Raw genomic sequence first — 10,179 nt, 5'->3', positions numbered from 1 at the left:
TAGTGTGTCCCCGGTACCAAATCCCATCTAGGTTCCACTTCAGTAGGCAGGCGATACCGAGAATGTACAGAGACGTCAGAAAAAGTGTCCTCAGTGTCCTAAGAAATGAGGTGTGCCCACTATCCACTTAACCCCGGACATGTGGACAAGTGGAAGAGGGCAGACTAAGGACTATATGACTGTGATAAGCCCACTGGGTAGATGTATTACCTCCCACAGCAACAACAACAGCAGCGGCACCAGTAGCAGCATCTTGCAAATGCCAACTCGTTCCTAGACAGGGTACGCTATGTATCACCGCTTTTAGTAAGAGGCATACCGCTCACAACCTCTTACAGAAACTGAGGGACATCATTGCACAATGGCTTACCCCACTTAGACTCTCTTGGGGATTTGTGATATCGGATAACGCCACCAATATTGTGCATGCATTACATCTGGGCAAATTCCAGTACGTCCCATGTTTTGCACATACAATTAATTTGGTAGTGCAGAATTTTTTGAAAAATGACAGGGGCGTGCAGGAGTTGCTGTCGGTGGCCCGAAAAATTGCGGGCCACTTTCGACATTCAGCCACCGCATGCCGAAGACTGGAGCACCAGCAAACACTCCTGAACCTGCCCTGCCATCACCTGAAGCAAGAGGTGGTAACGAGGTGGAATTCAACACTCTATATGCTTCAGAGGATGAAGGAGGAGCAAAAGGCCATTCAAGGCTATACATCCATCTATGATATAGGCAAAGGAGGGGAATGCACCTGACTCAAGCGCAGTGGAGAAAGATTTCCGTCTTGTGCAAGGTTCTCCAACCCTTTGAACTTGCCACACGTGAAGTCAGTTGAGACACTGCCAGCTTGAGTCAGGTCATTCCCCTCATCAGGCTTTTGCAGAAGCAGCTTGAGAAACTGAAGGAGGAGCTAAGGCGGAGCGATTCCGCTAAGTATGTGGGACTTGTGGAGGGAGCCCTTCATTCACTTTGCCAGGATTCAAGGGTGGTCAATCTGTTGAAATCAGAGCACTACATTTTGGCCACCATGCTCGATCCTAGGTTTAAAGCCTACATTGTACAGTATCTCTCTTTCCGGCAGACATAAGTCTGTGGAGGTTCAAAGACCTGCTGGTGAGAAAATTGTTCTCACGATCCGGATAACTGGGCACCATTACTTACCATCCAAATGTCTCCTGAGGCTGGGTCAGCATTCCGGGGCCGGATCTCAGCAGTGTTGCTGAGATCCACACTATACATCTCCCACCTGTCATCCACCTCCCACCTGTCACAGCGGCCTCATGTTAACCTCAGATTGGCATCTCCGGCCCGCCACGGCCTCCGACGCCGCTCCTATGTTTTCAGTTCACAGATTCCTCAGAGTAATGTCTCCTGACTGCTGTGGCTTCTGATGTCATCCATGTATTTCCAGTGTGCAGGTTGTCTGTATGGCCTCTCCTGCCCTCTGCGGCATCCGCCGCCATTACTAATGAACTCCCACATGCTTTCCAAACTAACTTTCCCTCCAAGTACTACATGGGTGCAGCCATGTTGGTTTCAGTCACATGTCTTAGTTTACACCAATCCGCTGCTCCACTGGAATCTGCTTAATTGCTTGGCCAATGCCTGCCTCCCTGCAGGTATAAATATCCTGTGCCTGAACCAGGAAAGTGTCAGTGCTTTGGTTGTCAAACCTTGTGTTACCAGTCTCTCCTTCCTGTAGTCGTTTCTGCTTCAGGTTTCCAGATCCTGCTTCCAAACTCCACTGGAGACCTGCACCAGCCTACCACCTTGCGGTGCAGCCTGACTCCACAGTGCTCTGTCATTCCATCTCACTCCTGGCTATTATTGCACCAGCATCCAGCGCCTAGCTCCCAGTGGTGTTCTGCTTCTAAGCATTATCGGTGCTCCGCCATTGATTATCTACAAATCATCGATTATCTACAAACCATCAATCTCCATATTCATCGAATTCTAGCATCATTCAAGCACAGTATTCTACCGTTCATCACCTGGTCGGTTCCATCCGGCATACTCAGCAGTCTACCACATTTTACAATATTGCCATCATCCAGTGAACACCTGCTGGTCAGTTCCTCATCTTTATTTCAATACACTGCATACGGGTTTCTGGTTAAGGACATTCCAACTCCTGGTCAATTAGAACTGTACCTGATATTACCAGTACAATGAGGCATCCGCTACTCTGCAGATCTCTAAGGAACTGTTACTGTTTCCCTTGCTCATTTCATTCCTGAAAAGTACTGCTGTTGTTTTATAAGAACTGTGCTTAATAAAAACCATAGACTTTTACTTCAGTTGTCGTGGTCACGCCTTCGGGAATTTGTACTGCATTACACCTGCATGTCTAAGGGTATGATCGAATCCTCTAAGTTTAAATACATGAATGTATTTAGTGTGGAACCGCACTAGTCTAAAAATTTTACTAAGGTACAGAAAATGAAGTTTATAAATGAAATACCAATGTACATGCAGTTATCAAGTAACTCTTAAGCTGCTAATAATTGGCGGTGCTCCCAGGAATTTTGTAGATTAGACTACAATTGGAAAGGAGAGAAAAGACAAAAAAAACCTTGTTTGGGAGCACTCATTTGTTGTAATCGATGTGGTATGTATAGAAAAAAAGTAATGAAATAAAACTTAACCTTTAATTGTTTCTTGAATAAAAGAACCAATGAAAAATAAATTTGAGACTCGTATCTAATGTTTGCTAATAAAACTTGTTTACCTTTTTAACAAATGAGGTACAAGATAATTGAAAAAGGTGAAAATATAAAATATATATATATATATATATATCTAAATATATATATGTATAATTATGGATGCCATATGGTCCTATTGGAATCAAAGGTATCCAGAAAGGTCACTGTACATGCCCTAAATGTAGGTATGACTGGTAACGTAATGTGGTTACAATGTTAATCTCAAGATTTGAGTATCAAAGAGGCGAGAAGAAACATGATTTGGATGTGTTAAAGGTTTCCTTTGGGATAAAGGCCCACTGCACCTGGTATTCTCAGGAGGTTTCCCTTCCTGATACTGACCAGGCCATGCCTGCTTAGCTTCCGAGATTGGACAAGATCGGGAGTATTCAGGGTAGTATGGCCGTGGGCCGTTGTTAAGATGGAAGGAAGAAAAGAAGGTGGGGAGGGAGGCCACTTCTACTATCTGTACTGTACATAAATCAGAACCATGAATAGTCCAAAAAAGTTTTTCCAGAAGTGAGAGTATAGAAAATAAGTCTTTTCCTTGAAAAAGGCCCACTGCACCTGGTATTCTCAGGAGGTTCCCCTTCCTAGTACTGACCAGGCCATACCTGCTTAGCTTCCGAGATCGGACAGGATCGGTCGTATTCAGGGTAGTATGGCCGTGGGCCGATGTAAAGGAAATATGAATGAATGGAAAGACGCACTCTGCTTTCTGTACTTAACATCTAGTAAAGACTATAAATAGTCAGAAATGGTATTTCCAGATAAGAGTGTGTATGGACAATTTAAAGATGGAGAAGAAAGGAAACAATGAAAAAATTGAAGACATTTGGAAAAATATATATGTATATACAGGATATGTGTGTTCTGATAAGAAATAAATAATCAAGGTTCTGAAGAAATTTGCAGGTATTTCTGTAAAGCACTGTAATATACTAACAATAAATGTGGAGTATTACAAATATGTGCTCACAGGAAAATAATGGGAAAATTGTGTACTGTACATACAGAGCTGAACAAATTGACTGATAAATTAAGAGCTCAAGGCTGGCTCGCAAAAGATTAAATAACAGTTAATGCTCCATTGCTCGTTCCCTGAAAGGAAACCAAATTAATGAATGATCGTGTATTAGTTTTGAGCTCAAGGCTGGCTCACGTAAGATGCACGAAATCTTGTAGTATCCTCTTAGGAGAGACAAAAAAATGTATATATATACATAAATAAAGAAAAATAGAAATAACATTGAAGTCAAATATTACCATAAACACACCAATGTGGTATGCTGATCAATCTAGTATCGATGTCAAGGTTAAATACCTTAATCTAGTGCCGCAAGGTGTGTGGCCAATGCTGTCCTGGTATCCTCTCATGATGTCCCGCTGCAGTGATGAGCGCGGCCGCCCGCTTCCGGACTGGGCGTTGCCGCGATGACGTAACTGAGGACGTTCTCGACGTACGTTTCACCTGATTGGGCTTGGTCACGAGAGCCTCTCTCTGCTGCTCTCCTGTGGCCAGTATTAGAGTGCTGAGATGACCTATCACGCTGATAATTAGGTTGACGGACTGGTGGCAGGACCTATTGGAACCAGGATTGGATTGATTGCAAGAGCCATATTGAAAGAGGGAAAAGGGAGAAACGGGAAGAGGGAAAGAGGAAAAGGGAAATCAGTATAAGCCGAAAGATGGTGATAAGGACGTGATTGGAAATAATGACAAAAATTAAATGAGTGTATGAAAGGGTTGCAAAGAGAATAAGGAAAAAGAATGGGGGGAAGGGGGGAATATAGAAATTGTGTGCAACAGAGTGGTGAGGAGAAGAATGTGAGTGTTGCTTATTGGTGGTCATTCCGAGTTGTTCGCTCAGTAATTTTCTTTGCATCGCAGCGATTTTCCGCTATTTGCGCATGCGCAATGTTCGCACTGCGACTGCGCCAAGTAAATTTGCTATTAAGATTGGTATTTTACTCACGGCATTACAAGGTTTTTTCTTCGTTCTGGAGATCGGAGTGTGATTGACAGGAATTGGGTGTTTCTGGGCGGAAACTGGCCGTTTTATGGGAGTGTTTGAAAAAACGCAACCGTTTCTGGGGAAAACGCGGGAGTGGCTGCAGAAACGGAGGAGTGTCTGGGCGAACGCTGGGTGTGTTTGTGACGTCAAACCAGGAACGACAAGCACTGAACTGATCGCACTGGAAGAGTAAGTCTCGAGCTACTCAGAAACTGCACAGAGAAGACTTTTCGCAATATTGCGAATATTTCGTTCGCAATTTTGATAAGCTAAGATTCACTCCCAGTAGGCGGCGGCTTAGCGTGTGCAAAGCTGCTAAAAGCAGCTTGCGAGCGAACAACTCGGAATGAGGGCCATTGGTTGGTGAGAAGGAATGGAGGAGGAGGGTTGGTGGATGAGTGTGAGTGATGAATGTGGGGGGGGGGAACAGGAGGGGGGGATGAAATAAATATGTGAATGAGAGGGTGAAAAATTGATGGAATGGATGAGTACACTATTGGTAAGAGTGTGTGGACAATGTAAAATTAAATGATTTATGGAAGGGAAATGGTGAGAAAAGTGAGTGAATCTGGTGTAGTGGGGGATAGAGTGTAAATTGTTTATAATCATGTAGTGTGTGTACAGGAGGTGTGAAGGATGGCATTATGAGGCATATGGTGGGAAAAGGATAAATGTATTGACATGAGTGAACAGATAATGAGGGAGGGGTTGGAGGGGGGGAAGAAAAATGGGGGGAAGAAAATTAAGAAAAGGGGAAAAGTGAAAGGGGAAAAAAAAAGGTGGGTGTAGTGAAGGGGAAAAGGGGGGGGGGTTGAAGGGGGTGGAAAGAGAAAGAGAAAGAACCAAGAGAGAGGAAAGAAGGAAGGGGAGGGGGAGGAAGGAAAAAAAAAGGGGGGGGGAGGGGGGGAAAAGGGAAATGGGAGGGAAAGGGGAAAGAAGGGAAGGGGAAAAGGAGGAAAGAGGGAAAGAAGGGGGAGGGGGAAAGGGGGAGGAATTAGGGAGTGTGAGGGGCATTTTGTTGGGGGGAGAGGACAGGAAAAATGATGAAAAAAGGGGGGAAGGTGATGTGAATGGGGGAAAGGGGGTGAAGGGCGGTGACTAAGAAGGTGAGCTGGGGTGACAGAGAAGAGAATTAATAAATCTGATAATTAAGTGGGTAAAAAAATGCTGTAGTTGATGTATTCATTTAGGCCTTTGGACATGAGAGTGTCCAATTTGAAGATCCATTCGGATTCCTTTTTCTGGAGTGCCATGCTGTAGTCTCCTCCTCTCAATCCCATCTTTATATGTTCTAGGCCAGAAAAATTCAAATCTTCTATTCGGCTGTCGTGAAATCGTAAAAAATGTCTGGCAACTGTAGTGAGCTTCTCGAAATGAGCTGAATCTGATTTGGCATTTCTCACTGTACTGATATGTTCAAGTGCCCTTACTTTGAGAATACGAGATGTCATGCCTATGTACCTTAGGTTACAGGTGCATGAAATGCAATAGATCACATTCTCTGTCCTACAGTTGAAGAAATCTTTCACTGTGATCTGTTGATTAAATCTATCCGTGACTGTCATTAGGTTGGTGACATGTGGGCACAGCTTACAGTTACCGCATGGGTAACTGCCTTTGAGAGGTCTTGGCTTGGAAGGGTGTGAGAAGTAACTTCTTACTAATTTATCTTTAAGATTTGGGGCCCTTCTCCAGCTCATGTTGATGTTCTGGCCAATGTGGTCCGAAATGTCCTCATCCATTTTCAGGATGTGCCAATGACTTTGCATGATCTTTCTGGTATCTTTCCAATTCCTACAGAAGTCCCCAATGAAGCGTAAGGTATTCTTGTCCTCCTTGGTTTTTGCAGCCGGAAAAATCAAAGAGTCCCTTTCCACATTCTGTACTTCAGATTTGGCTCTTTTAATAAGTCTATTGCTGTATCCTCTCTCTTTCAATCTTGCTGCCAATTCAATGCTTTTTTTGGGAAAATGGAATCTTCTGTGCAATTCCTTTTTAATCTAAGGAATTCACCCTTGGGAATGTTTTTGATAGTTGGTGGAAAATGGCTGCTAGTTGAATGGAGCAAGCTGTTGGTTGAGGTTTCTTTTCTGAAGATTTCAGTGGCTAATGTATTGGTCTCATCTCGGTATATCCTAAAATCAAGGAATGAGATACTGGATTTACTACTGGTGTATGTGAATTTCATGTTAATCTGATTGACATTGAGGGAGAGGATATACTGGTCCAGTTTGTCTTGGGTACCATCCCAGATCATAAAGATATCGTCGATGTAATGTATCCAAATCAGAATATGATCGGTGTATTCCTCTTGGTCGTCACTGAATACCACTTCCCGTTCCCACCAGCCTAAAAAGAGGTTCGCATATGTGGGGGCACATGCCGCCCCCATAGCTGTGCCTCTGGTCTGTATATAGACGCGATTGTTGAAAAGGAAGTAATTGTGATTTAGCACAAATTGGAGTAACTCCAAAAGGAACTCCTGAAAGTCACCGATGCCACTCATAGACAGAAAATATTTCACTGCTTTGATTCCCAAGTCATGTTTGATGGACGTATACAGAGATTCAACGTCTAATCCCACCATTATGTGGGAGTCCTCCAGTCGTATACCTTGAATTTTCTTCAAGACATCTGTTGTGTCTTTCACATATGAAGGAAAGCTGAGGACATGTTGTCGCAAATGGACGTCAAGGAAGCAGCTGGCTTTTTCCAAGAGACCCCCGTTGCCCGATATAATGGGTCGTCCAGGTGGATTGTCCACATTTTTGTGTACCTTTGGTAACAGATAGAGTGTCGGAGTTCTTGGGTGCGGGGTATTCAGATAGTCCCATTCTGTTTTAGTGATAGTACCTTGCTGAAGGTGTTTGTCGATGATCCGGGAATATAGAGTTGAAAAATTATGTGTTGGATCAAATAGATTCGACTTGTAGCAGGAAGTGTCTTTTAGCTGTTTATTGGCCTCTTTAAGGTATGATGTGGTATGCCATATCACAATGTTTCCTCCTTTGTCCGACATTTTTATCTGTACATCATCCCATTTTTGTATTTCCTTTAAGGCTTCTTTCTGTTTTCTGGATAGGTTACCAATGGTAAAAGTATTTCTTGATCTGGTATCACGAGACTTTGACACACTTTACCGGCGCCAGAAATAATTTAAAACTATTGGTAACAATGCGCATGCGCAAATAGCGGAAAATCGCTGCGATGCGAAGAAAATTACTGAGCGAACAACTCGGATTGACCACCAATAAGCAACACTCACATTCTTCTCCTCACCACTCTTTTGCACACAATTTCTATCTTCCCCCCTTCCCCCCATTCTTTTCCTTATTCTCTTTGCAACCCTTTCATACACTCATTTAATTTTTGTCATTATTTCCTATCACGTCCTTATCACCATCTTTCGGCTTATACTGATTTCCCTTTTCCTCTTTCCCTCTTCCCGTTTCTCCCTTTTCCCTCTTTCAATATGGCTCTTGTAATCAATCCAGTCCCGGTTCCAATAGGTCCTGCCACCAGTCCGTCAACCTAATTATCAGCGTGATAGGTCATCTCAGCACTCTAATACTGGCCACAGGAGAGCAGCAGAGAGAGGCTCTCGTGACCAAGCCCAATCAGGTGAAACGTACGTCGAGAACGTCCTCAGTGACGTCATCGCGGCAACGCCCAGTCCGGAAGCGGGCGTCCGCGCTCATCACTGCAGCGGGACATCATGAGAGGATACCAGGACAGCATTGGCCACACACCTTGCGGCTGCAGTAACGGACACTAGACCACCAGGGTTTAATTGTGTTTATCTCTCTCCCAGAAATTGTTAATTCCTGCAGTAATACACTATACCTGCAGGAATAACATGTACAGTATCGTCCCATAGGACCACAAATTACTTATACTGTACCATTTCCCCGCTCATGCCCTAATGATTATTCACTAGATTAAGGTATTTAACCTTGACATCGATACTAGATTGATCAGCATACCACATTGGTGTGTTTATGGTAATATTTGACTTCAATGTTATTTCTATTTTTCTTTATTTATGTATATATATATATAATTTTTTTTGTTTCTCCTAAGAGGATACTACAAGATTTCGTGCATCTTACGTGAGCCAGCCTTGAGCTCAAAACTAATACACGATCATTCATTAATTTGGTTTCCTTTCAGGGAACGAGCAACGGAGCATTAACTGTTATTTAATCTTTTGCGAGCCAGCCTTGAGCTCTTAATTTATCAGTCAATTGGTTCAGCTCTGTATGTACAGTACACAATTTTCCCATTATTTTCCTGTGAGCACATATTTGTAAAACTCACATTTATTGTTAGTATATTACAGTGCTTTACAGAAATACCTGCAAATTTCTTCAGAACCTTGATTATTTATTTCTTATCAGAACACACATATCCTGTATATACATATATATTTTTCCAAATGTCTTCAATTTTTTCATTGTGTCCTTTCTTCTCCATCTTTAAATTGTCCATACACACTCTTATCTGGAAATACCATTTCAGACTATTTATAGTCTTTACTAGATGTTAAGTACAGAAAGCAGAGTGCGTCTTTCCATTCATTCATATTTCCTTTACATCGGCCCACGGCCATACTACCCTGAATACGCCCAATCCTGTCCGATCTCGGAAGCTAAGCAGGTATGACCTGGTCAGTAGGAAGGGGAACCTCCTGAGAATACCTGGTGCAGTGGGCCTTTTTCAAGGAAAATACTTATTTTCTATACTCTCACTTCTGGAAAAACTTTTTTGGACTATTCATGGTTCTGATTTATGTACAGTACAGATAGTAGAAGTGGCCTCCCTCCCCACCTTCTTTTCTTCCTTCCATCTTAACAACGGCCCACGGCCATACTACCCTGAATACGCCCGATCTTGTCTAATCTCGGAAGCTAAGCAGGCATGGCCTGGTCAGTATCAGGAAGGGAAACCTCCTGAGAATACCAGGTGCAGTGGGCCTTTATCCCAAAGGAAACCTTTAACACATCCAAATCATGTTTCTTCTCACCTCTTTGATACTCAAATCTTAAGATTAACATTGTAACCACATTACGTTACCAGTCATACCTACATTTAGGGCATGTACAGTGACCTTTCTGGATACCTTTGATTCCAATAGGACCATATGGCATCCATAATTATACATATATATATTTAGATATACAGGTTGAGTATCCCTTATCCAAAATGCTTGGGACCAGAAGTATTTTTGATATCGGATTTTTCCGTATTTTGGAATAATTGCATACCATAATGAGATATCATGGCAATGGGACCTAAGTCTAAGCACAGAATGCATTTATGTTTCATGAACACCTTATACACACAGCCTGAAGGTAATTTTAGCCAATATTTTTAATAACTTTGTGCATTAAACAAAGTGTGTGTACATTCACACAAATCATTTATGTTTCATATACACCTTATACACACAGCCT

The 10,179-nt window shown here is 42.7% G+C and overlaps 3 pseudogenes; 1 reads left to right on the top strand and 2 right to left on the bottom strand.

The window, feature by feature from the left end:
* Positions 1–3,004: 3,004 nt before the first annotated feature.
* Positions 3,005–3,122, bottom strand: LOC134912642 (5S ribosomal RNA; annotated as a pseudogene).
* A 144-nt stretch (positions 3,123–3,266) lies between these two features.
* LOC134913492 (5S ribosomal RNA) lies at positions 3,267–3,384 on the bottom strand (annotated as a pseudogene).
* A 6,198-nt stretch (positions 3,385–9,582) lies between these two features.
* On the top strand, positions 9,583–9,700 carry LOC134912692 (5S ribosomal RNA; annotated as a pseudogene).
* Positions 9,701–10,179: the final 479 nt, after the last annotated feature.

Source organism: Pseudophryne corroboree, chromosome 4, assembly GCF_028390025.1.
Source record: "Pseudophryne corroboree isolate aPseCor3 chromosome 4, aPseCor3.hap2, whole genome shotgun sequence".
NCBI classification, from domain to species: Eukaryota; Metazoa; Chordata; class Amphibia; order Anura; family Myobatrachidae; genus Pseudophryne; species Pseudophryne corroboree.
This window is presented reverse-complemented; position numbering and strand designations above follow the sequence as displayed.